We start from the raw sequence: 26,051 nt of genomic DNA, 5'->3' as shown, positions 1-26,051 counted from the left end.
TTAAATTAATACTGTGTATCCATACAGAACAAACCCACACAAAATAAGCCATGTATCGCAGATTCTTTTACTTGAAACACTGCTCTAAAAAAACACAAGCCTGTAGAACAAGCAACAGCGCCGTATTTTCACTTTGAAAGCAGTGCTTACGTTAATTTAATTCCATCATTTCCCTTTTAAGCATAATAACCATAGACCGTACCTCGATTCCTGTTTCTGCGCTCCCCAAATTTAAGAAATCCTAAAATTATAACTTCTGTTATATAATTTCAGGCTTTTTTGGCCTCAACTTTGATCAAACTAAGGATACGTTTACATGTCAACCATGTACAAAAAAGTTGTGCACAAGCAACAACGCTGTCAAAGCGATCCCCGTTCACACGAATTTAAAAAACGCTGTATTCTGCTGTAGTTGGCGAAGTCACTTTGTTAAGAAACATTACCCGACTGAACACATAATACATATGTGCATGACGTCACCGCTTTCACAAATTTGCGTTTTTGTTGTTTACAAGGAGACAATAACAGTATCGTTTTCAAAAACTTGCACTTTGAAACCCGTTTTCAAAAGCTTATGTTTTCAGGCCCCAAAAACACTGTTGTCATGTAAATGAACAGTCAAAATGCATAAAAAGTTTTCGGTTTTTTGTTAAAATTGGTGTTGTGTAAACGTTGCGTATGTGGGGTAACGCAGCACTGTTTTATCATATTAGATACATTTGAGTGTGTTAAAAGTTGTTATAATGATACTATATGCTTCTCGATGGCTACTATATTAGACACTTTTTGCACACTGCAGTGAGCTAGATCAATATTAGGCATGGTAAAAATGATACTCGCGGTAAATCAAGAAAACGAGATTTAAACAAAAGGACTAATTGTGTTGAGCTATTTAACAATGATTAGTTTTCTGTCGATGAATGTATCGAAACAGTTGCTCATCTGTCTAACAAAACACATAATATATTAAAGCGTCTTTGGTGTTTCCATGGTTTCTACAGTTAGATTTTGGTGTATTTGGCCGAGCAGTGGTTTGGGTGGCTCGCCAATGTATTAGATTTCTCCAATACATAAAATAAGTAAGCTTGACCAGAGTTCTTGTGGGGAGAAGAATTTATTGAAGGTTTGTAGTGTAGCAGTCCTTCAGCAGCGATGTTAGCATGTCGCCCTTCAACAATCTTAACCCGAAGTTCTGTTTGTGAGACAGAACTTTGTACATGAAGACATAGCCTATGGGCTACAAACAATAGAAACCTGTTAGGACCTCCCACAGGAGATCGATCTAACTTGCTAATCTACTCTGAGCAATGCTGATTCTTTTTATTCATTCACACCAATCAGTTTCTATGGGCCATACATCTGAATGGGCCATTCATCTGTATGGGCCATTTGGCACACACCTTTGCAGACACAGACAGAGTGGATTACATCTGATACACAGTCACAATGTAAATGAATCTGATGACTGAAAATACTAAATCTTTCAATCCCTCCTTTGATCATATTTGATCACATAAAAAAAAAATAAAGAACATAAAACAAATAGATATCATGTACACATGCTGTATGCAGGTTCCTTGCAATAAAAGTTACAATAAATCATGAATAAAGAACATAAAACAAATAGATATCATGTACACATGCTGTATACAGGTTCCTTCTTAAAATTACAGTATAAGAGTTCATGGTGAAACTTTGCATCCTCTTGAATGCTTGAATCCTCTGGAAGCTTTTATTTTGGAGTTGTGATCTTTTGGAAATGGCAGATTGTGTTGTGTTCTGTGTATATTCATGAGTTTTCATCTAGGCGGCCAGTGCAGTCTAAACGTTGGATGTCTTTGCTCATCCTCTGGAACGCTGGAACACCTGCAATCACACAAAAGAGAAACGGGGAACGTATCTTGCCAAGAAAAATATTTTAAACACATAGTTCATAACTGCCTGAAAAGCTGTCCCTATTTAATATTGGCAGGACACTACTGTGTGTATCAGTGGCTGTAGGTTTATGTCTTCGTCCTCAGGCGACAAGCTAGAGCCTAAAAACCCTAGTCCCGCCATATCTGGACTCTGATAAACACTACTGCCGTCTATCCCTCATCTTCTAGGCAGATGTTTCAAATCCCAATGGCCCACTCATCTTTTCTCTGCACCTTAACTGCTTCATCAGTTACCATGAGCTCATGAAGGCTTTCCCTCCTGGATTCTAATGGTGAAAATTGATTCTTGGCATTGTGTCCTACCAGGCTGAGTCTTTCATCAGTTTGGCCAGGGCTGTCAGATGTTAGGTTTTCATTGGACATGGGCCGGCCTGTGACATGTTCAAAAGGGCATAGTCCAATTTCCTTGTGGTCATCCTTACTGCATTGCTTGTCATTATGCAGTTTTGTTTTAGCTTCCGTTACTGAATGCATTTGTTTTCTGGATGCTTCATTTTGAATCAGTTTACATGGCAAAACTTGCTGAAGTTGTCTTAATGCCGCTGTATGTGCACCTCTCTCCTTTACGGCTTGTATAACAGCACCTTCTACTAGGACATCGTCTTTGGTTTCAGTTGTTGAGACTTCTGTGTATGCTTTTAACTTTGGGGTGGTATCTTCATTTGTCATTTTTGCATACACATGGATTCCATCAGTTGTCTGATGAGATGTCACTAGTTGGTGCTGCAGAGAGAGGCTCTTCAGTTTCCCTGCGGCTCAACAGCATTTAGCAGAATCTGTCAACTGCTGAAACCTCCTCAACAGGTTGTCCTCGTCATCGCTTTGATGTTTTAACCTCAGCTTGCAATCACAAACCCAGTGTCCTTCTTCGTTGCAAAACCTGCATCTTCTTTGAGTTTTTGACTGTCTATTATCTTCATTTTCTTTATGCTCATTCTACACTGTCCTGTTGTTGTATGACACTGTCTTTGATCGCAATGCTCTTAGTTTGACTTCATGTGTTCTTTCAATCTTTGCTGACCACTCAACAATCTGATTAAAAGATTTTCCAACACTGTCCCAGTCATCATATTGGATTTTGAGGGCTTTTGAAACTTCAGGTTTCAGTCCATTTACAAAAGCAGTTTTCAGAGGCATGCTAGTGTTCTTGTCAAGATCCTCGCTGTCATTTAAACCAGCGTGTTCCAACCAAATTTGTGTGAAGCGTTCTTCGAACTCTGCAACACTTTCTCCAGTCTTCTGCATGCATGAGGTAATTCTAGCCCAATTAACCTCTGCTGGTTTCAGTTCAAACCAGAATGTTCGTAGAGCTTCCCATCCAGCCTCAATGTTTTCTTGAGACTCGCCTACCCTGTTTTCAACACTTTCAGTTAGCCTCTTTTGGTCATTGTCCCTTAAGTTCACATTAACAATCATCACACCATCTACTGGATGTAAATTGTAGATTTTCTGTAAGCGTTGAAGAAATTGCCAAGCTTTCCTTGTTTGCTTGTACACGTCTGGCAATTCTTTTGACCATTTGTCAACTTGCTCTGGAGAAGCTGGTTGGTATGTTCTATGTGGAACATATTTCTTAATAGTTTTTTTTACGATGCGGGTTCGTCTTTCGCCTTCCTCCTCATACTCCTCCTCATTGTCAACTTCAATTTCAGTCCTTCTCTTCTTGACAATTACAGGAGCGAGTCTAACCTTTTTGTTTTTCTTGGTGATATGAGCATGTGTCTCAGATTCAACATCACTGTCATCAGGGCTCCCGGTCGAGCTGCTGTCACTTTCCTCTAGCAGATAACGACGTTGTTGATAGAGTGACTCTTTTTCTATCTTGCTGCTAGATTTTATGGGATTTTTTCGTCCAGAACCGTCTTTTGATTCCAGTTGTGTGGATAGCAACTTTAACAGCTTGTCATTATCATTTAAGAGACTTTCTTTGTCCTTCTTCTCATTCTGCAATTGTTCAGCCAGTGCTCGAACCTTTGCTTTCTCTGCATTGTACTCACGCTGTGATTTGTCAATCTCACACTTCTGTCGATGCTGTAGAATTTGTTTTACCAAAATCACAGACAAGCCATTTCTGTTGGTGTTTGTCCTTAAGCGCTGCATCTTTCCATAAGCCCTTTTAATGTCCGGCAAGGCCCATAGTCCACTCTCTGAGTGCTTGATGCCGTACTTCTGGCACGTGTCATCATGGCACTTCCTTAATCCCAGCCTTTTGCCCAAATATGCATTCAGATTGTCCATCATCTGATCAATGGTAACATTTGGAGGTTCTGTTCCATGTCTTTCTGTTGTTGGCCTCAGTTCAGGGCCATTACCATTTTTTAGTGCAGACTCAGCCATGGCAAGTACAGGAGGAGTGCCCTCAGAGGTGTGGAAACAAAACAAAAGGTGTTAGAGCCGTTAAAGGTGCTTATTCGGATTTAAATTCTCGGCAGTCTGAGAACTGACCATTTCAGTTACACAGACAAATCATTAATTTACTAACTCAGCTTAGTTTTCAATCCTACATTCAAAACAAAACATTCACTTTCAGACTAAGTTTCCTTGTTTCATTTCTGAAATACTCCCGACTGATAAGACTTGTTCAGTTCTTTCTGAGTCCTAACTCAGAAGGCTGAATTACCTTGGTTCAAATTTGTCCCTTAGACAATATACTTTAGATCTTTCTGCATCTTTCATCAGAAGGCAAATAAACGTCTAATTTCTAACACAATTAGAATGTTTAATTCAAAACTAAAATATTGGTTACTGAATTAGCACCCAGTCAAGAATTACCAATTCTTGCATCAACATCAGTCCCAAACATTTTAATCTTATATTGGCTACTGAATTAGCACCCAGTCAAGAATTCCCAATCCAATTCTTGCAGCAACATCAGTCCCAAACCTTATACAGTTTCTGCAATCTCTGGACGAACGGACTAAATTGTTTCTTTAACAATTCCTACAGACTCCAGAGAAAGGACCAAACTTATACTTTATTTCAATAGCTCCTACAATCCCATGAGAACGGACCAAACCTCTTTCTTAATTGATTCTTAGAGACTCAAGAGAACAGGGCCAAGCTATAAAACTTATTTCTATAGCTCCTACTGTTTCAGGAGAATTAACTAAATCATTTACAAAGTTCCTACAGACTCATGAAAAAGGCCCAAGCCTAAAATTCTCAACAATACACAGTATGTGTGACTACACTACAAATCTTTACTGGTCTACTATTATTCTTTTCAGAAGATGTTCTTTTAGAGAGCTGATAAGTTTCACTCACCAAATTAGGATATTTGAGACCGGATCCAGTTGATTCAAATAAATTGTGTCCACAGATGCAGTCTTTTGAACTTCAGATACCGTTTACTTCTTACATTTGATACACAGTCACAATGTAAATGAATATGATGACTGCAAATACAAAATCTTTCACTACAAAATACAGTATAACCGGAAATCAAGGGTAACGCAGGGATGATGTCATTGATAGGCGACGCACGGACACGGTCCGTGTCCTGGTTAAAACTGCTTATTTCTCTGGATTGATAGGCGACGCACGGACACGGTCCGTGTCCTGGTTAAAACTGCTTATTTCTCTGGATTTAAACTTTCTTAGAAACATTTGGGATAATGTAAGTACACAAGTCAATAAAATATATAACATTGTTCTAGTGGTTTTTGAATATTTTGATTCAAAAATCTTACACAGTACTGTAAGATTTTTGTACCTTTAAGTACTGTTACCTTTAAGTACTGTTATGGGCTGTAAGGACTGCTAAAAAAAGTAATGGGGGAACAGTGATAAAACCTGTAAAACTTGAACGCACTGTTAAACCTTTTCAGAGTTGAAAAAACAAATTTGGGGTCAAGAAAAAGTCTTTTGAAAGAAATATTAAAAATCTTCAGAAAGGAGGCATTAAATCGATCAAAAGCGACAGTAGAAACATAATGTTAAAAATATTTAATGTTTAAATGCTTTTTATACATAAAACCCCCCCAAAAAAACTTATCATTAGAGGTCAACCAATTGACCAGTTTTGCCGATTAATAGGCACTGATAACCGATTGCTGGAACAATGGGTTATCGGCAAAAATCCACACAGATAGTTTTTCCGGGTTGCGTCTGTTGCTGGAGCGGCTGGGAAGGGTGCGCTGTCGTCACACAGTACGAGAACGGCTTCTTAAGGCGAAATGAAAACTATCACTGACGCCTTTCATATAATTATGAAGTCATTTGTTTGTTTGAAATTTTTACTGTATTGCTGATCATATAAATGCAACCTTGGTGAGTACAAGAGACTTCTAAAGTAAGATAGATAGCTACATAAGGTATCTAGAAACATAAGGTTTTCTCTAGAAACAGGCTTCCTTCATTGACACTGCAACAGGTGTGTATAGAGCTTTCAGACTATAAACATCACGTTGTTTCCACCTGCTAGAGTTTATACATGTGTGTATGTGTGTCAAGCTGGTTAAGCAATTGACAGTTTGTTGTTTTTGCAAATGGTCACCTAATTGCAGCAAGCCTACTAACAGTTCAAAGGAAACTAATGTCAGCAGACTGGTTTAGCTGGATTCTTCAGGGCTTCGTAATGCCTTGTTCAGTTTCTTTACGCGTAGATCTGTTTGGAAATGTTGGTGTATTTCCTGCTTCCGTTTCCTTTTGATGTAAATCACATGAAATTCGGTTACAAGTAGGATTTGCTGACTTAGCAAAGGAGCTTATGTCTGATTCTTGACATGTTGACAAGAGCATCCAACACCCCCCACGGACACACAAAGCCCTCAGTCACCCGGGCTGCAGCACCAGTGAAGGACGGTGAAGGATGTTCCTGTGGGACGAGAGGGGGAAGGGTGTTCACTGTTCACCCAGTCAAAGGCACTACAGAGAGAGCAGCTGCAAAGGTCTGGCCCGATGCCCTCGGACTCAACGGCTTGACAGCCCAGACAAAATCACTGACCTTAATATTCAATACACAGTCCACCTTCATTTATCTCTGGAAATCTCAAACAAAGTTGAGGCTCTGCTATATCAGTGAATGTTCCCTTGTAAAAAAAGAAAAAAAAGTAGGCCTATACTTCTAAAATGAGAACTCATTGCGGAAATAATATACTTTGAAAAGAATATACTTGTAAATGTTTTCAGACACTTTGGTTTGTTAAGATAGGACAATATTTGGCCAACAACTATTGAAAATCTGGAATCTGAGGGTGCAAAAAAATCAAAACATTGAGAAAATCACCTTTAAAGTTGTCCATTTATTTACAGTAGGAAATCTACAAAATATCTTCATGGAACATGATCTTTACTTTATATCCTAATTATTTTTGGCATAAAAGAAAAATCGATCATTTTAAACCATACAATGTATACTGTTGGCTATTGCCACAAATATACCCGTGTGACTTATGACTGGTTTTGTGATCCAGGGTCACATATAATATATATATATATATATATATATATATATAGTACCAGTCAAAAGTTTGGAAACATTACTATTTTTAATGTTTTTGAAAGAAGTCTCTTATGCTCATCAAGCCTGCAGTAAAAAAAAAAACAAAAACACAAAAAAAACAGGAATATTATGAAATATTATTACAATTTAAAATAATGGTTCTCTTTTTTAATATACTTTAAAATGTAATTTATTTTTGTTATGCAAAGCTGAATTTTCATCAGCAAGTACTCCAGTCTTTGGTGTCTTATGATCCTTCAGAAATCATTCTAATATGCTGATTTATGATCAATGTTGGAAACAGTTGTGCTGCTTAATATTTTTTTTATAACCTGAGATACTTTTTTCAGGATTATTTGATGAATAAAAAGTTAAAAAGAACTGTATTTATTTAGAATAGAAATCTTTTGTAACAATATACCCTACCGTTCAAAAGTTTGGGAACAATAACTTTTTTTTTTTAAGAAATTAGTACTTTAATTCAACAAGGATGCGTTAAATTGATAAAAGGTGATGGTAACGATTTATATTGTTAGAAATGTTTTTATTTTGAATAAATGCTGTTTTTATGAATAAATGCTGTTAACGTTTTACTCATCAATGAATCCTGAAAAAAGTATTCCAAAAAAATATATTAAACAGCACAACTGTTTCCATCATAGATAATAACTGAGTATCAAATCATCATATTAGAATGATTTCTGAAGGATCATAAGACACCAAAGACTGGAGTACTTGCTGATGAAAATTCAGCCTTGCATCACAAAAATAAATTACATTTTAAAATATATTAAAAAAGAGAACCATTATTTTAAATTGTAATAATATTTCATAATATTACTGTTTTTTGTTTTTGTTTGTTTTTAACTGCAGGCTTGATGAGCATAAGAGACTTCTTTCAAAAACATTAAAAATAGTAACGTTTCCAAACTTTTGACTGGTACTGTATATAGTTGGACTTTAGAGCATTTTTTGACACAATTAAGTAGGACTTCAGTACATTTACATGTCGTTTCATAATTACTTTGAAATATGGTTAAAACATGCTGCTGAATGAGAAGCATTTATGATCAATTAAAATATACTTTTGTAATAATGAAGTTGCACTTCATAAAAAAATTACTTTAAACTGTAACTTTACAAGTGTTAACGTGTGATTTTGTTAACATGATCTAACAATGAACAATACTTCTACAGTATTTATTAATCTTAGTTAATGTTAATCTTAACATGTGCTAATACATTTGTAAGATCAAAAGTTAATGCACTGTGAACAAACATGAAACTGTAAGTAGCATTAACAAATGTTAATGCTGTAATATATATATATATATATATATATATATATATATATATATATATATATATATATATACATATATATATAAAAGATGACATGGTTTAAATGTTTCTCTATTTCTTACCTCACTCTTTCAACATTAAACTGACGCTTCACGCTGGAATTCACGCTCTGCTTCTGTGAACAGTAAACCTTGCCTACTTTGACAACATCTGATTGGCCATCTCAATCATTTTGACATTGACGAGCGCTGTTAATGTAACTTTCAAAACTTTTTTTCATCCTAACAACATACAAAGTGCTGCGTAATGGAAGATGTTAAGAAACAGTCATGAAATTGTACTCTCAAGTATTTCAGTAATATTATATTATCTGTAAGGGCAGTTTTCTTTAAATATACTTTTAAGACTGGAAGCACAATACAAGTGGATATTCAATACAATTAAGCACACTTCTTTGTCATCAGAGTTAACAATGACAACAGACATGAACTGTCAGCGTTGAGCGTTCCAGGCTTGATGATGCCAATACCAATGAAATTTCACAGCAAACACTTTTAAAATAAAAAAGGTAAATATTAACAAATGAAAGAAATAAAAAATGGCACAGTCAATTAAGCAAACACATCTACATTAATAAAGAACAAAGAAGCTAAATTACAAATTAAGAATGGTTCTTGTACTTGTCTAACTACATTACATACAATAGCAGGTCTAGTAGGCTGCATTTCACTGTAAGGAATGTGATATGTACAGATTTCTACACATTCAGTTTCTACCTGATTACATTCACTTAAGAGTGGTAAAAATATGGTATGATCTCTACAATGCAGACCTATAATACCAGAGTGTACATTGTACATTTATATACACCCATAGACCTCAAAAGAATTTCATTAATAGAAAATAAAATACAAAATAGAGCGTTAGGTGAACAAAGAGAGAGTGAAATTTCCTCAAAGAATGAAGTCACGTCATTATAAAAGCTGTTACTAACATAACTGATGATCCATCCTAAAATGCATGTAACTCAACACTGTTATTTCAACAGTTAAACCTGAGCGCAGCAAAGACAAATCCTAGAGCTGGGAGGTTGTTCTTCTTGTTCTATAATCAATATATTTTAAGGGGTTAGTTTTGCTTCATTTTGCCTCTATGTAAAAGTGCATTATTAATTCAGAATCGTAGAATCATAAAAGTGGAGTTTACTTTTTAATTTTGGATGAATAAATCAAAAGTAGCATAAGCAATATGGAATAGTGTCTGTGAACACTAAAGTGCAAAAATACTGCTATTTAATTTTGAAGTCTGCATGTTCTGTGTGTCTGTTTGATTTCTGTCTTTATTACTTTTTGTCAAATGATTTTAATAGAACCTTAACATCAAAAAGTTATATATTTTATAAAATAACATTTTTGCAAATTTAATAAAGTAATTTTACAGAAAAATCAACACCTAACCTATCTAAACTATGTATGAATTCCTACCTGGTGATGGGCACATGCAATGTACAGTAGTGTTGATTCTGTGATTTATGATTTAATAAAGATGTATAATGAGAATGTTTATGTGTCTGTGACCTCATGTAGTTAGACAGAAGAAGCTGAAAAAAGCTCACTGCGTGTGAGGCAGACAAACTTATGCTGCTCATTCACAGACACACAAAACATGCAGACTACGTGTTTAAATGGCAGTATTATTTTTGCAATTTAATACTCACAGACACTAGTCTAGGGGTCGCAAGTGACACATTTAAGTTTCAGAGTTAACCACTGTGCCAATTTGTTTTAAATTGGTCAAAATCCTTTTGTTGGTTTGTTTTCAGGTTTATATTAGACTTTGAATAACAAATTTCCAATGTTTTTACTGATCTGATAGCTATCTGTTAGAACTGTTCCATTTACACTTGGCCACATAAATGTGTCAACACAAAACGAATATCTGTTCTTCAACTCCTGCGCTATATGCAAATTAAATGTCTCACTAGTCTGAATGAAGACGACTGTGTGTTGAACTTCAGGATGCGACAAAACCTTCAGTTTTATTTGTGGCAAATTACGTGTTGATCTGTGGTGATGAGTGTTGCAGTTTTTTTTTTTTACCATTTTGAGAGGAGTAAAATTTACATAGCCTATGTGCCTTCAACATTTTTTCCAGTTTTGTCTGGAATGTGAAAGCACCTGATGTTTTTACGATCTGAGCGCTATCTGATCAGAAAACTCACAAAGTGACGCATGAAAAGAGTTTGCACATCACCGTCATTGTAATGTATGTGGAATGTTTGATAGGACTCTAGAGCCTGGTTTCACAGACAGGGCCTATAGATTAAGTCAGGATTAGGCCTTAGTTAAATTAGACATTGACAGCCTTTAGAAACATGCCTAAGAAAAAAAACAACAACAACATTACTGGCGAGCATCTTGAGACAAAACAATGGCAGTGACATATTTTAAGATATGTCTGTGCAAGTTGCTTCAAGTTAAGACAGCTCAAACATGCATTTTAGTCTCGGACTAGGTTTAAGTCTTGTCTGTGACACCAGGCATATATACTAATATCTTATATATTGAATATCTTTGAAGAATGTAGGTCACACATAATTAACTATTAACTACGACTTTTGCCTTAATAAACTCCTAATTACAGTTTATTAATAGTTAGTAAGGTAGTTAAGTAGGCATTGGGTAGGGTTAAGGGATGTTAAATATGGTCATGCAGAATAAGGCATTAATATGTGCTTTATAAGTACTATTAAACAGCCAATATCCATATTAATGCTAAAAAGCAACTTGATAGTGAGAATTGGACCCTAAACTAAAGTGTTACCAGAATTTAAACATTAACTTTCAAACAGACTTGTGTGCGCTTGATGCACAGTGGTAGCACTAATGGTTATTCAGAGCTGCGTGCTTTCATTGACTTGTGCAGTTTATTCTCATGTTAAGAGTATGTATAGGTCCTAGCTAGTAAATAAAACAAGCTGTGTTACCATAGGGCAGGGGTGTCAAACTCATTTTCACTGAGGGCCACTTCAGCATTATGGCTGCCCTCAAAGGGCCGGTTGTAACTGTAAGACTTTTAAAATGTTAATATATTGTCTCTTTATTTGATTGTTACTTATTTAAGTTACAAATATTGTATATGCATTTGCAGGGGTGTTTCTAGGTTTTAAAAACATCAGGGGATGAGCCCTAAACATCAGGAGCTGGGTAATAATGATTTGATACAGAGAATAATGTATATTGTATATATGCAGGGGCAAACTGGCTCAAAAATTCAGCCTTGGCACTGTAGCCACACCAGCACACATTACCACACAGTCATGCGTATTCAGGGACATGCTCCCCCGATAAAATTTGGATTTCTCGGACCTACATATGTGCATTTTAAGGTGTTTAAAGGCCAAAACATTTGGATAACAATAGCTTTAAAAGCATGTCAGTGGGCAGTAGCATAAATTATTTGTCAAGATAACAGATTCTTAAACATGAGAATGAGGATAAATGTTGCAATGAATGATACACACTAGAAAATGGAAATGCAGAATGTTTCTGCTTATTGTTGACAATACACAATCACATATTCCAAACAGGAATGGCCTTAAATGAGAAATCTTTCAAGGATTATTTTGCATAGATGTTACATTTCAATCAAAAACCAGTGCAATCTGTTTGCGTCCAGAGGCAAATGTATATATTAGCATTAAAGATTGGTTTCAGCAACTTGTTTCTTTCCTGAGTTAATCAATGTTTTTGGCACTAATCAGTTTAAAGTTCAATTGTTCACTCATAAAGACAGTCACTTGTCGCCACCTACTGGCTTAATGATGCAAGTGGCGCAAACACAGACAAGCGGAGTGATACAAATGGTGAAAAGGCTAATACTGGTACCTATATTAAAATAATATAAAATATCAATATATTATTCTTCAATCAGTTCTATGCAGTCTATTTTTTGACCAATTGTCAAAATAAAGTATAGTCCTACAAAGCTATTTTTTATCAGAGCATGAGCAGAGCAGGGAGAGGACCAGTGAACGAGAGGATCGTGATTCGTGTAATTTTAGCAGTGTTGCCCAGCACGGCTATACACACCATGTTACAGCACAGTAGAGCTATTGCAAAAAGAAACAAGTCCAGAGAAATTTAATGTCGGCACGTTTTTTTAGAGGACTTTGCCTTTCTGGTGAGCGTGAGAAGAGCTCGCAACACAAACACACACACACACACACACACACACACACGCGCACGATCTTGGTTGCAGTTCCATTAGAATTCCACTGGAGGTGATCGCGGGCGAGTGCAGACTGAATGGGCGTCTATGGGGCTAGACGGCTAAATTTGTCTCTTTCACCTGATTGCCGTTGAGAAATCTCACATTTTATTGTAGGTTTTGCAAGTTCAACATGGGTTATAGGTCGAAAATTGAATGAACGAGTACTTACGTCCTTTCGATTTCTTACAGGTTGATTTGTTGTTGCCCATAACACGCTAGCATTCTGCTAATGAACGCTGATTGGTCAGTGAAGGACTGATTACGACCAGAGATACCGCTTGATGGCATCGTGGCATCCGAAGCGGGACCAGAAACAAACAAAACAAAAACTCTTCTAGCACGTGTATTTACCTGTGTCAGCTGTGTTGTCGATGCCTCGAGAGAAAAGAAAGTGCCGAGCGCGAAAGCACCAAAGTGACTGAAGGATTGGCGTAAAGCAGTATCTCTGGTCGTACGATGTGTATGACGTCATTGACATTTTAAAAGACTTTTTAAAGCAAATAAGTGACTCTATAAAATCTAACACCCAGCAATGTGTAATTTCTTTGCATCTCCTTTCGAATACAACATTCAAATTACTAGACAAATAATTATATCCTGAGAAAAGTGGATTTTGATGGGTATAGCTCCATAGACCTCCATTCATTCTGCACTCACCTGCGAGCGCCCCCGCATGGACAGAGACGTGTTACTGCAGCCAGTCCAGAAACCGGAAGTAACCAGAGAGTGCCAATTCTCTTCATATTAGACATTCTCTGGCCACAGTCAAACCATCGCCGAACACGGAGGGGCGCGGCGGGTTTTTAGTATCTTTCGGGCAAAAACCGAAAATGTTATTTTCGTCCCGAAAATTTTCGGCAGCCTAAATTTCGTTGCATCCCTAATTTTAAGACACCCATACTCTCGCGGGCCATATAAAATAATGTGGCGTGCCAGTAATGACTTTGCGTGAGTTTGACACATGTGCCATAGAGGCTTTCACATTGGGTAGTTCTAGGAACTAGCCACCAGGGTGGTTCCCCAAGAACTAATGGTTCCTATAGGAAAATTTTTCTGCACCGCCAGTAGGAACTCTGGAACTCAGTAGGAAAATGACGTAAGACACGCTTGTTGTTGTGACTTTTATTCTGACGGTATGGCGGACCTTTATTTTGACGCCACTGAGAACACCAGAGCCTGAGCACACCGTGCTTGCATTCTCCGATTTCATTCGTTTACGACAGGGGTGTAGTTTGTGGGGGGGGGGGGATGGGGGGGTAACCCCCCCAATATTTAAATCTATGCATTACAACCCCCCCAATATTTATACCATGATCACAATATCAGGAGGCATACCCAAACTTCAACCCCCCCCAATGTTCAAACCAAATCTACGCCCTTGGTTTACGATCTATCTAACATGTTATCAGATAGAACTGTTATACATGGAAAGTTGACATATGAAAAGGTATTAGCGTATGCCGTGTGGTTGATGTCCAGTGTTGCTAGCAGAGCAGAAATACATAATTATGTTTGACTTGGTCCCCTCAAAGCTGGATTTTCTCCTCAGCGTAAAGGTTAAGAGGCCCATCTATCACTGTTTTCCATGTTCGTAGAGTTAGTTTGTGGAGTAAATATATAGGCTAAAATCTGTATTTACACAGCTTTTTTAAAAATGGTGGTTGCTGGTGTTTCGCGTGCGTTCGGCCAATCAGCGTATATTAACGTCACGGGTAGTTCCTATACTGCTGGTTTAGACCCTACTTCCTGCGGTGCGAACACGCCAAAATCCGAGTCCGATATTAATTGTACAGCGCTACTTTTGATTTATTAATCATTCAGCATTCCACATAACACAGTCAATTCCATTTTTTTATGACTGGATTCTGTGTTTCCATCCATGTTTTCTGTGTCACAGAAATCACAGAGCTCTACTATTAAAGGATATGCTTCCATTGCTTGGCCCGCACGGTGCACCAGAACCAGAAAAGTTATGACTTAAAAAAAAAAAAAAACAGAAACATTTCTGTAATCATAATCGTGGTGAGAATCACACTCCAGAACAAATGAGGGCATGGGTGGTTTTTTTTGCCTTAGCCCTTTACTAAAAACCACGTACCTCAACTACACCATGTTTTTCCCCCAAATGTTTCTTTTGTCTGAGTCTTGTTAAAGTATCATGTTTCTGGTCAAAATAGGATAATTACACAGTTGGATCGGTCTAAAGTCATGTTTTTGCCAATCTCGTTCTTGCTAAGAGACTTTGATGTGATCACTGATAAACCCAACACCTTGTGCTCTGAAATTTAAACCTGCACATCTGTTCTGACGGGATGTGCCCCCAGAGCCAACCCTTCTCTGAGAGTCTCATGGTGTAAAACTCGCTCACACAGGCTGGGGTTCTCAGGGGTTTGATTACATGAGAGAGAAAGCCCTTCCACCATCCAGAATGAAGGGCCTCCCAGTGGGAGTGTGACCTCCCTCTCCACACAAACTCTGTGCTTTCATACGCAGAATGTACAATAGCCACTGCCACTGGAACTCTCTCTCTCGTTCTATTGAGATTTCCAGTAAACCCGAGGGGAATGAAGGAATGGCCATTGTTTTGGGGCGCTGACCCTTTGTGATGCTATCTCGATAGACATTTGTTATTGTGAAGGCAATAATTAGAAAAAAATCCTTTGTGTGCAAAACCTCTCATTAGACGCAACAACCAAATGAGTAAACCGAGCACAGCAGAGATATGCTTAGTGTAAAAAAAATAATAAATCAAATAAAACAGGCAAGTGCTGTGTGGTTTTACTTGTCAAGACTAGTTTCCTCCTGAAAAATGGAAGGACCTAGAAATTCTCAGTACAGGATTATTCAATAAACCCTGCTAATTTTTTATAATCATCATTACCTCATCAACCTCTCAGGATGATGGAAGACTTTTACACTGAAAAAAGATTTGGTGTCCTATTTACTATTTGCTAATATTAGAAAAATGGATATCTTCTGACGGGATTTGGTAAAGAGACTGGATCCAATATTCCTGGCATGGAGAATTGATCTAACAAATAGTCACTTGTATTGATTGGAATACAGCAGCTCATATAACAATCAATACTGTTAATCTGATTTGCAAATTCCCAAAAATCCAAATCCCAACAGAAAAGAAAGGCAATTGGATAGGTTTTTTAAACCCCTCATTCTTGAAATGAGAGATAAAGAGACAGAAAGCTTTTAGAATGACAGGCATAAAGAAGATGCTCTGGGGCTTTTGCGCTAATGTTTGTCATTTTAGATGAAAAGACAGGGCGGACAAAAAAGACCTTAAGGACAAACGGACAGGTTTTCTGAGGTTACAAACATCACCTCTCTCAGGATTAACTGACAAGGAGGAGGGCTAGTTGTGGGTCAGTGAGTTAAAGAATCCACATATGTGTTAATAAATACATATTTTCATGCAGTTCCTTGCTTAATATTATGTTATGACCTCAAAACACTTCGACCATTCTATAGTGCATGACTTGAAAACTAATACATTTTGACATTTGCATCACATAATCAGCACCATATTTATGTAGTGAACTTGCTCCGTAACTCACCTGATGCAGCATTGCACTTGTGATGCAGAGCGCTTGGATACGAGTTTCGTGAAACATGAGTCACAATAAAAGAGATCAAAGACTTACAGAAGCGACCTAAAATGGCATGGTTGCTTCAGCAAATGCTTTTTATCTCATGTTTGCTTTTGTTTACACTAGGTTTAGGGGAGGGTTTAGTGTAGGTGGTACATTATTTTCAAATGCAATAGAGCATGAACCTTTCAGCGCCACACACCGGACATTTTATTTCCGAACTGGTATGATCCTGACAACAAGCAATGTAAAAAACAATGCCAGATTCATGTTCATCAGATTCATTTCACTATGAATGTGTTGCAGAATGTGCAAGCGGCGAATATTATTTTGTATAATTGTTGCCACAGAATTTTTTTTTCAATGAGCCTGGCTTGGAAATAGATCCTCACTGGAAAGTGATTCATTAGCAACACTCTTTGTACAGTGCATGTTATACATTTTCTCATCAGCATAGTATGCACATCCAATACACTCAATTCGTCCACGTGCCTTGAATTTTTCTGAACTGATCCCACAAGGTCCACAAGGGTGCAAGCCTGTCCATCCTGTTGTTTCAAAGTCTAAAAAAACTGATGAAATGGAACAACAACAATCAACTCTGGAAGCAACAACTAGAGATCCCCAGGTGCCAAAAATTTGTGTTATGGGTAAAGAAATTCTCGTAACTTTAATGGCTTGTTTCCACCGAGTGTTACAGTAAAGTACTGTACGGTATGGTACGCAATTATTTCCGTTTCGATTGTCAGAAGTTGTGAATGTTACCAAAATCCCTAACCACACCATACCACTTTTTTTGGGGACCCTTCCGTTGGGGTACCTTGCACAGTAGTCCGGTACCTAAAGGCTGGAGCTAGACTCACAGCAGAACGCTGATTGGTTGACAGAGAATCGTCACTTGCACATTTTTTCCTTGCAGCCTATACAGCCTTTGCTCAAACAAAGCTTGTCGTCTTCTTGTGACAAACAGCCACATGCCAAGAAGCAAGAACAAGATCTGCTGCATGTCCTCCATTGTTGTTTACGGTGTCGCTTTCTTCTTCGCGCAAGAATAATGTCGATCACTAACAAGCGGCAAGCTTCCGGTCTCTCTCTTGAATCCAACACGGAAGTGACTTAAACTGCAATTCATCGACTGGCCGCTAGAGACAGGCTCCAAATGAGAGTCAATCCCATAAACTCCCCATGTTAAAATGCCCAACTTTACAGCAGAAATAAAATATTTACAGCCTGGTACAAAAAGTTGTTTTGATCTATATGGCTAATTTTGCCTGTGAGGGGGGTGAATTTTTTTTATAACTCATCCATCTAAATTATATAAAGCCTTAAAGTTCTGCATAATTAAGGGCGTGGCCACTTGAGTGACAGGTGGATTGCCGCTGCTGTCACTACTAGTCGCTTGTCTGCTGTCTGTTAGCGTCACGTCACCTCAGCTAATCCAGCCTCTTTGCCCATTTTCAGTTATCCGGGAGTGGCGCTCTGTGACGCACTGCCAAGATGGCGACGGCCGACTCCGCCCGCTTTGGGCATCAAAAATGCTCTTCAGAAACCTACGGGTGACGTCACGGACACAACGTCCATTGTGCATGCGTTCAAATGGAGTATACTTTGAAAGGCTTTGCATTTGGCTGTATTTCTATGCTAACCACTTCCATTTTGAGAACAGTATTTCCTGATTTCAATTCATCACTTCTTTAAAAATTATTCTATGAATTAACATAATAATACAATGCAGGTGGTTTCACACATTCCACTTGTCTGCACACAGAAACTAGGTTTCTGCCTGCCAGCCATTCATAGACAGGCCTGTAAGAGCCGCTCAGGGACCTCACACTTGCCAAAATCTCCTCATTAACTCCTTATACAGTAATTGTTGTGGCTGAACAGTGCAGACACTAGGGGATGAAAGTCAGTCTGAGAGACCTGTAATCAGAAGCAGCTTTGAAAACAAAAAGGCATCTGTGACTGGATCTACCCTTACCAAACTCTGCCACATCATCTTCTGCCAAACCATAATTACTGGGACAAACCTTCCCATATCTTAACAACTACTTTATCACACCCTTATTTTAGCATAAAACATGCACTGGACCAATGGAAAAGATTGTAATTATGAGATTCCTGCATCATATTTCAACTTGCTTGTTGCAAACAGATCCAATATAGGCTGTAATCAGAGACAGAAGACAACCTAAACCTTTCCTCAGAGGAGAGAGGAATGTGTTGTAGATCTTCCTGCTGAAAGGGGCCAAGACGCAGTAATGAATCTTAAAGGAATACTTAAATTTCTTTGTGCTAATCCATGGGCGACGACATTATGGCGAGAGACTTCCTGTAGGATGCTCTGCACTTCTGTTTAGTTGTATTTAGCAAAACAAAATTAATTAGCGTGTCATAACAGTTATTGTACATCAAAAATTTGTGTTACTACTACAAGCCCAAAACAACAGCTGTAGCCTATAGCTGTAGTGACTCCACTCCACAGTATTTAAGTACTTTTAATAATAACATATTAAATGATATTCAGTGTAATATGTGTTTTAAAAAAGTGTTTTGTATTGTTGAGTACTGCAAAAAAAAAAAAAAAAAAAAAAATAAAAAAAAAAAAATAATAATTTAGGACACGAAGTATACCACATTAAAAACATGTTTGCATGAGATTGGTTATCATCCCTGTCAATGGAAAGTTATATTCAATCTCTCAGCTCATGTCATAACCAGCTAAAAAGTAAAGCCTGTCACCTATGCTTGGTACTATCTGCCCAAGATACCAGGATGGGACACGTCATAACTGAATGTCCATTTGTTGACCTTCTGCAAACTCGATCCACAGGAAATGTGTAGCTAACAAAATAAAGGAGAATTCATCAAGTGCTTTAACAAAATACAGACTTCAAAATTTCATTATTAACCTTCCCAGATTGCCGGTTTCCATTTTCAGCATATTTCATATTTCATATTCCCCTTACAAATATTTTTGTAACAATTTTTTAAATTTGTTTTTATTAAAATGGTTTGAATGTAGATGGATCATCACAGTTTTCTCACGCTACAGCTCTACAGTTTTGCCAGCAGCATTTTCTTTCTTCTTAGACACATCACACTGATTTATAAAAAGGTCACTAGGGGTGGGCAATATGACCAAAATAAAATCTTTTTTTTAGTAATTTTATTTATATATATATGTGTGTGTGCTAATTAAAGAGGCAATGCTCTGGACTTTCACAAAGTCTTGATTTTGTTTTTGGGCTCTACTAGAATTATTTGTAATGCAGTGCTGTCAAAATGATTAATCACATCTAACATAAAAGTTTGTGTTTACATAATATATGCGTGTATATATATTCTTACATTTATTATTATTATTTTTGTATAACAAACACAGACATACAGTATACTATATACGGTATATATACACACACATATATATTATGTAAACAAACTTTTATGTTAGATGCGATTAATCGATTTGACACCACTATTTTCATGCTTGAATGTAAAAAAACAACAACATTATTTTTCCCATATTTTACAGTGTTGTAGCACCTGTCTTCCCAGTCTGTCAGTAACGCTCTGGTGTGCGTTTTCCCAAAAGCATCGTTAGCCAACTGTTCGCAAGTTCCGTCTTTATCATCATAGTTCGACGACTCAGTGTTTTCCGAAACCAGAGTTTCAACGAACATCCGCAAACAGCATCGCAAAGTTGTGTGGTTGGAACGACAGCTCTCGAGCTGTGGTTAGAAGCAGAGTTTCTTGTTTGCATGACATGTGGACTCAATGAATCCTTATCTTGAGCCAAATAAGCAAGATGACATTCAGTACAATCTATCCTTATCTTGAGCCAAATAAGCAAGATGACATTCAGTACAATCTATATATTTTATTTAGAATACACACAAATGTAATTTACGTCTTTTAGCTTCTCAAGAGATTTAAAGCGTCGTTTTTGAAGAGTGTGCATATGCGAGCATGCTCTACTACGTAAGAAAGAGCTTGAGACTGAATCTGGAAATAAAGCAAAATAACTGAGAAAAATGAGAATTAGACCTCAGATGCCATGTCCATAATTTATAGCAAAATATCAAGCGTTAATTCGATCTCAGACAGATTCATTAAAAGTAGTTATTATTCCACCATATGTGTGAATTCATTAACCAAAGTGGTTGATGACCAATTTGCGACAATACAGTTTTGGGAAACAGTCGTGACTAGCTAGTTGATTTCTTCAACGATGCATCGTACTATGGTAGTAAAGCAGCGAGTTATGTCATTGTTTGGGAAACGCACCCTGTTTAATTCCAGACTCTATGATGCCCTTCCTTCTGAAAAGCACAGTGTGTTGTGATTGGTCAACCACTTCAAGCGTGTTGGGGAAATCTCCCACCCCTTACCAGAACTGCGAGTTTCAACACACTACTAATGCAACACAACCAGGCCTCACCCCCTCTACTTTGCATATGCCTTGGGCGGGAATTATTTAAATGAGGAATATTGTGACGTGTTCGTTTCCCCAAATACAGAGGAAAACCAAAAAACAAAACAAAAAAAAAACTAAAAACTCAAGACTGCAAAGAAGGCGTTTCAGGGAGTTCAGAAACAGTGTGTGCACTGATATAGAGAAAAACTCCATTTGGAGGGACTTTGGGCTTTGTAACTTTGCAGGCCTTTTTCATGCTCAGACGCAAACATTACACACAGAAGAATGTTGAAAATGTAAAAAAGCATATGGTCCTCTTTAAGTGCTTTAAGTGCTGTAAGTTTAACATATGTCTGTTATTTTAGCTCTCTCCCATGAAAAAAATGACACAAAAATGTCTTTAGACACAACAATGTAACAAAGGAAAGATGTCTTCATTTACTAATCAATTGTAGTGCATAAATAAAGCACTCTGGGGACATATTCAATTTCACTGAAGTTGTGAAGTTAACTCCTTGTACTTAAGTATGAAAATACAGTAAATCAATACGGTATGGAAGTCTGAATAGATCCTGAATGAATACTGAGAGAAGGGACAAATGATATTATGGCTGATGTCTTTCAAAGCATGTGAAAGTTACTGATGTAGATGAGTCACATGCACCAACCTGTTCTCAGTCAATGACTAAACCCTGTGATGCTGTTTACTCTCAGATCTCACACAAACACAAATCCCTCTGACTGACGCACAGGAGACTGATGTCAAGCATCTACATGCATTTATTGTGAAAATGACATGTTGGACTGGTCTTTCTGCAATATGCATGTTGATTGTTCCTTAATAAAAGCTGTTTAAATAAAAAGCAAATCAATTTTAACCATGTCATGATCCTGGCGTTAGAATGATTATATGAAAGTGTGCAATGAACAAAGACCCTATAAATAAAGGTATGTTTTTTAGAGAAGGCGAGAGCAGGATTTCCCATGATGCCCTGATATAGTTCAGGCTCTTTGTCTGTGCATGCAGTAACACCCTTCCTCTGTTTACCCAATTGTAGGTGCTGGATGAGGGGTATTATAATGTGACCTTTACACTGTGCAATAGGAGGCCCAATTCTTTTGTGTTATTGCGAGCTGTGGAAACACACCAGAGGAACATAAGCACTGTAAATCCGAACTGAACTAAAAAAAAAAATAATAATAATAATAAAAAACTGTTCTCAGATTAGTATAATTGTTATATTAGTATAATTATACTAATATAATTGTTATAATCTACTAATTTAATATTTATGAACATACACTTTTGCATTCTATTTCTATTGCTCATGCCATCTGTGCTACAGACATGAATGATACCACAAATTGTGTGACTTGCTGAGGAAAAGTAAAAAATCGAGGAATGAACTAGTGACACGTCCTTTCGAAAAAAAAAAATCAGGATGAAACAAAGTTCGTTTTGAGTTTGATCTGGGAGTTTGAAACAGCAAAGAAAACTTTCCGGAAAAGTTTACTCAAGCTGGTAATCACCTTTGAACTACCATTGGTCCGTAGTGATTACGTAATATGTAGGTGTGGCTCTGTGGCTCCGCCTTCTTTGATGTGGAAATCTTTCCAGGTTCTTTTCTTCTGTTCAGTCTGTCGAGATCAGACGTTAGTATATAGCAGCAGTAGCAATAATAGTAGTAATTATAGTAATTCGAAATGAATGAGACACTGACACTTTAATGCTAAAGATGATGGTTTAAAGCAATCTATTGTATAAAGTGCTATATAAATTAACGTGACTGACTGGAGTGTCGAATTGCAGAGCTTGTACAAACATATCCATATCACTATGATCAGATGCTTTCTTAACTGCTGTTTTCACTGCTATTGTTCTATAGCTGTGCACATGCAAACTCCTCTTCAAGGAGAACTGGCACTGTGCAACTCTTTAGAGGCAACCATTCTAACTATAGAAATGCAAGAACAAGCCACATTAGTTCTTGTGGAAGCTCAAATGTGCTTGCTTAATGTCCAAGAACCAATTAGGTTTGTTCTCACAAGTCAAGCTTCTCTTAGCATATTAATAGTGTGCTTTTATCAATGTTTACATGAAATCCTAATTTAAAGGTTTTCATATAAAATGACAGTGTCTTGGATAAAACTGATAGATTAATATGGATTCAAAGTTTGGTAACACTTTATTTTGATAGTCCCTTTTGAACATTCTGTTGACTATAAGTAACTTTGCAACTACATGCCTACTAACTCTCATTACAGTATTAGTAAACTGTCGGCATAATATCTGCTAACCCTTTATTGTGATGCTCCTCCAACAGACTTTCTACTGACTATAAGTAACTTTGCAACTACATGTCAACTTATTCTAACCCGAACCCCTACCAGTCTACTAATACTCTACTAATACTCTAATGAGAGTTAGAAGACATGTAGGTGCAACATTACTTATAGTCAACAGAATGTGTTAAAGGGACTATCAAAATAAAGTGAAACCCAAAGCTTTGGTAGAATGGAAGGACTGAAATCTCTCGGGTTTCCTTAAAATATCTTAATTTGTGTTTCAAAGATGAACAAAAGTCTTATAGGATTTGGAATGACATGAGGGTGAATAATTAATGACATGTTCATGAACACCTGGTTTCCACAAAATAAAGATATTCTCTAAACAAGAACATAAGATGATCATCAAAATCTAACTTTGCCTAGAGCTTATTTCTATGCCTTTCATTGACGAACTTGTGTGTGTTTTTAATAGGCATTCCCTTTGTTCCTGAGGATTAGGCCTTTTGCAGCAACGAGCCCACAGTGTCCCGTCCAACTTTCTGCCTGGCTAAGCACTCATGGAGGGGCAGTGAACTGTGTGTGATGTGCTACCTGAGGTTGCATTTCCCACGTTGAGTTAAGCTATGTGTTTGTAGAGATCACTGCTCTTATTCTGGCTCTACTAAGCTACTGTGATCTGGGAGATTTACATTGGGTTGCTCAGTTCTGAATGCAAAAGCCAGCAGGATCACGCCTTGTCACCTCAGTGCTCTTATAAACGGAGCATGGATTCATGCAAATATCAACGGATTGTCAAAGTGGGATCAAAGGTCTCTTGTGGAAATGTAGAGTGCACTGAAATGTCTCAGAAAAGATCCATTCCATACAATTTTGTATTATATTACTTGTGTCTGCAACTCTGCATTGTCTTTAAGAAAAACAAAACACTTCTATACTGCACGCTACAAAAATGCAGTCCCATAAAATTAAAGAAGAGAACAGGAAATACCAGGCACCTCTTCCATTTAAACTTCAACAGAGAGTCTCCATTAAATATTTATGAGAATCTCATGAAGATGCCATATGGCGATAACAAGATCTAAGGGTTGACATATGGTGTTGTGGTTACATGGATGGAAACCATTGGATTAAAACATCAATATAATTAACAGAACCTATGGAAAAGGTACACTTGTTGGTTCAATGTCTCCTCATCACAGGTAGCCCTGGAACAACATTTTCTTCAACTAATATAGGCCTATTGTTGTCGTTCAAGCTTACAGACCTGGCAACATTTGAAATAGTTACTGTAGAGTGATGTGTTGTTGCATGGTTAGCATGATAACTGTGTAGTCTGTGAAAAAGTAATCATACTTACAGCAAAGAAAATATGAAATAAATTCAACCATGACCAGGTTGAAGTATCTTAACTGTTAAAAAATATGACTGACACATCTATTAGATGTCATGCCTTGGTGGAAATCCACAAACATTTTACCACACAGAGGCTTTTTTGACAACGAGATCATTGTCAGAAGTTCCCCTTTAGTAATGATATCCATAAAAACAACAACACACAATACAAACATATGGTTCAGAAACTTTTAGAAGTTTATGCAGTCACATGATTGCATTTCTGCTACAACAGAAAAACAAAAAACATAAAAACATTTTCTACGTTTAGCATTTAGCATATTTGCTGCTATTGAGGTGGGAAAAGGGTAAGGTTAGGGATAGGGCTGTGTCTGATACATCGATACAACAATGTATCGTAACATACTGTACTACTTGTCGATACGAGTTTAAAACTGAGAGGAGCTGAAATTAATGAATAGAATAGAATATAAAGGCTAGAACTGGGGTTGCCTGATATTAAGAGACGTAATCAGAGATTCAAACTTGCGCAATACCGAAATATCAGCTAAGTGTTTTACTTGTTTTTCTCAACCTGGCAACCATGTGCAAGCACTGGCTTTCTGAAAACACTGGTAAGCTTACAGTTTAGCGATCTCCAGTTTGATATTCTATTCACAGAAAAGTGTGATACATCAAATCTGTGTTCATTTATAGGCCTGAGAAAGAGAGAGAGATTGTGCATGAATGAATTCCCTCATTCTGTAACAGCGTTTCTCTATTAACCGTAAAGCAGTGACTTTAATTGCTTCAAAAACAGTGATGTTACCAACTCCTTGTTGAGTTCAGTTGTGAAGCTATTTTAGTGATAAAAGTGGCCGCGTTGAGAAGTTTCTGTGTAGCTGAATGTTTCTGTGTGTGTGCAGCACGATCTGTGTGAGTGACTGTCTGAATGTGTGTGCGTGAGCTACAGTGAAGAAAGCTTATGTATCTAAATTTAATTATTATTATTATTATTAATTATCTGGTGGGGATTGCCCAATGTTAATATGAAACCTACGCCATTAACTATATTGTTACAGTGCTCTTCATAATGAGGAGGGGAACTGCCTGCTCTTCCTATAGTTTGCAATGGCCCTGTGCAGTGTTTAATAACAGCTGTTATAATCAATTCTGCTGAGGTGAAATTTCTTGATATCCATCATATCGTGGCCTCACAATACATATCGTATTGTGACTTTGTTGACAATACACAGCCCTAGTTTGGGACAATACAATACAATAATCAGCATCTTGGATAACTGGTCAAAATCAGTGTAGAGTAGACCTTGAACGACTAGTTAGGACTAGTTCCTAAAAAATTTGAAGTCTGTTCTCATTTACACACCCACGTCATGTCAAACATTTCGAAAATTTCAAAACAGAATTTCTGATGGATGTTTTTTCATGCAATTAAA

At 37.2% G+C, this 26,051-nt stretch overlaps 1 protein-coding gene across 3 annotated transcripts in view; it reads right to left on the bottom strand.

Moving 5' to 3' along the window:
- The window catches only part of LOC307147568 (connector enhancer of kinase suppressor of ras 3-like), a 92,776-nt gene that overhangs the window by 63,929 nt on the left and 2,796 nt on the right, over nt 1-26,051 (bottom strand). The window lies entirely within an intron of this gene.

Source organism: Squalius cephalus (genome assembly GCF_949319135.1).
Source record: "Squalius cephalus genome assembly, chromosome: 20".
Taxonomy (NCBI): domain Eukaryota; kingdom Metazoa; phylum Chordata; class Actinopteri; order Cypriniformes; family Leuciscidae; genus Squalius; species Squalius cephalus.
Note: the sequence above shows the minus strand (reverse complement) of the source record. Positions and strands in the feature narration are given on the sequence as shown.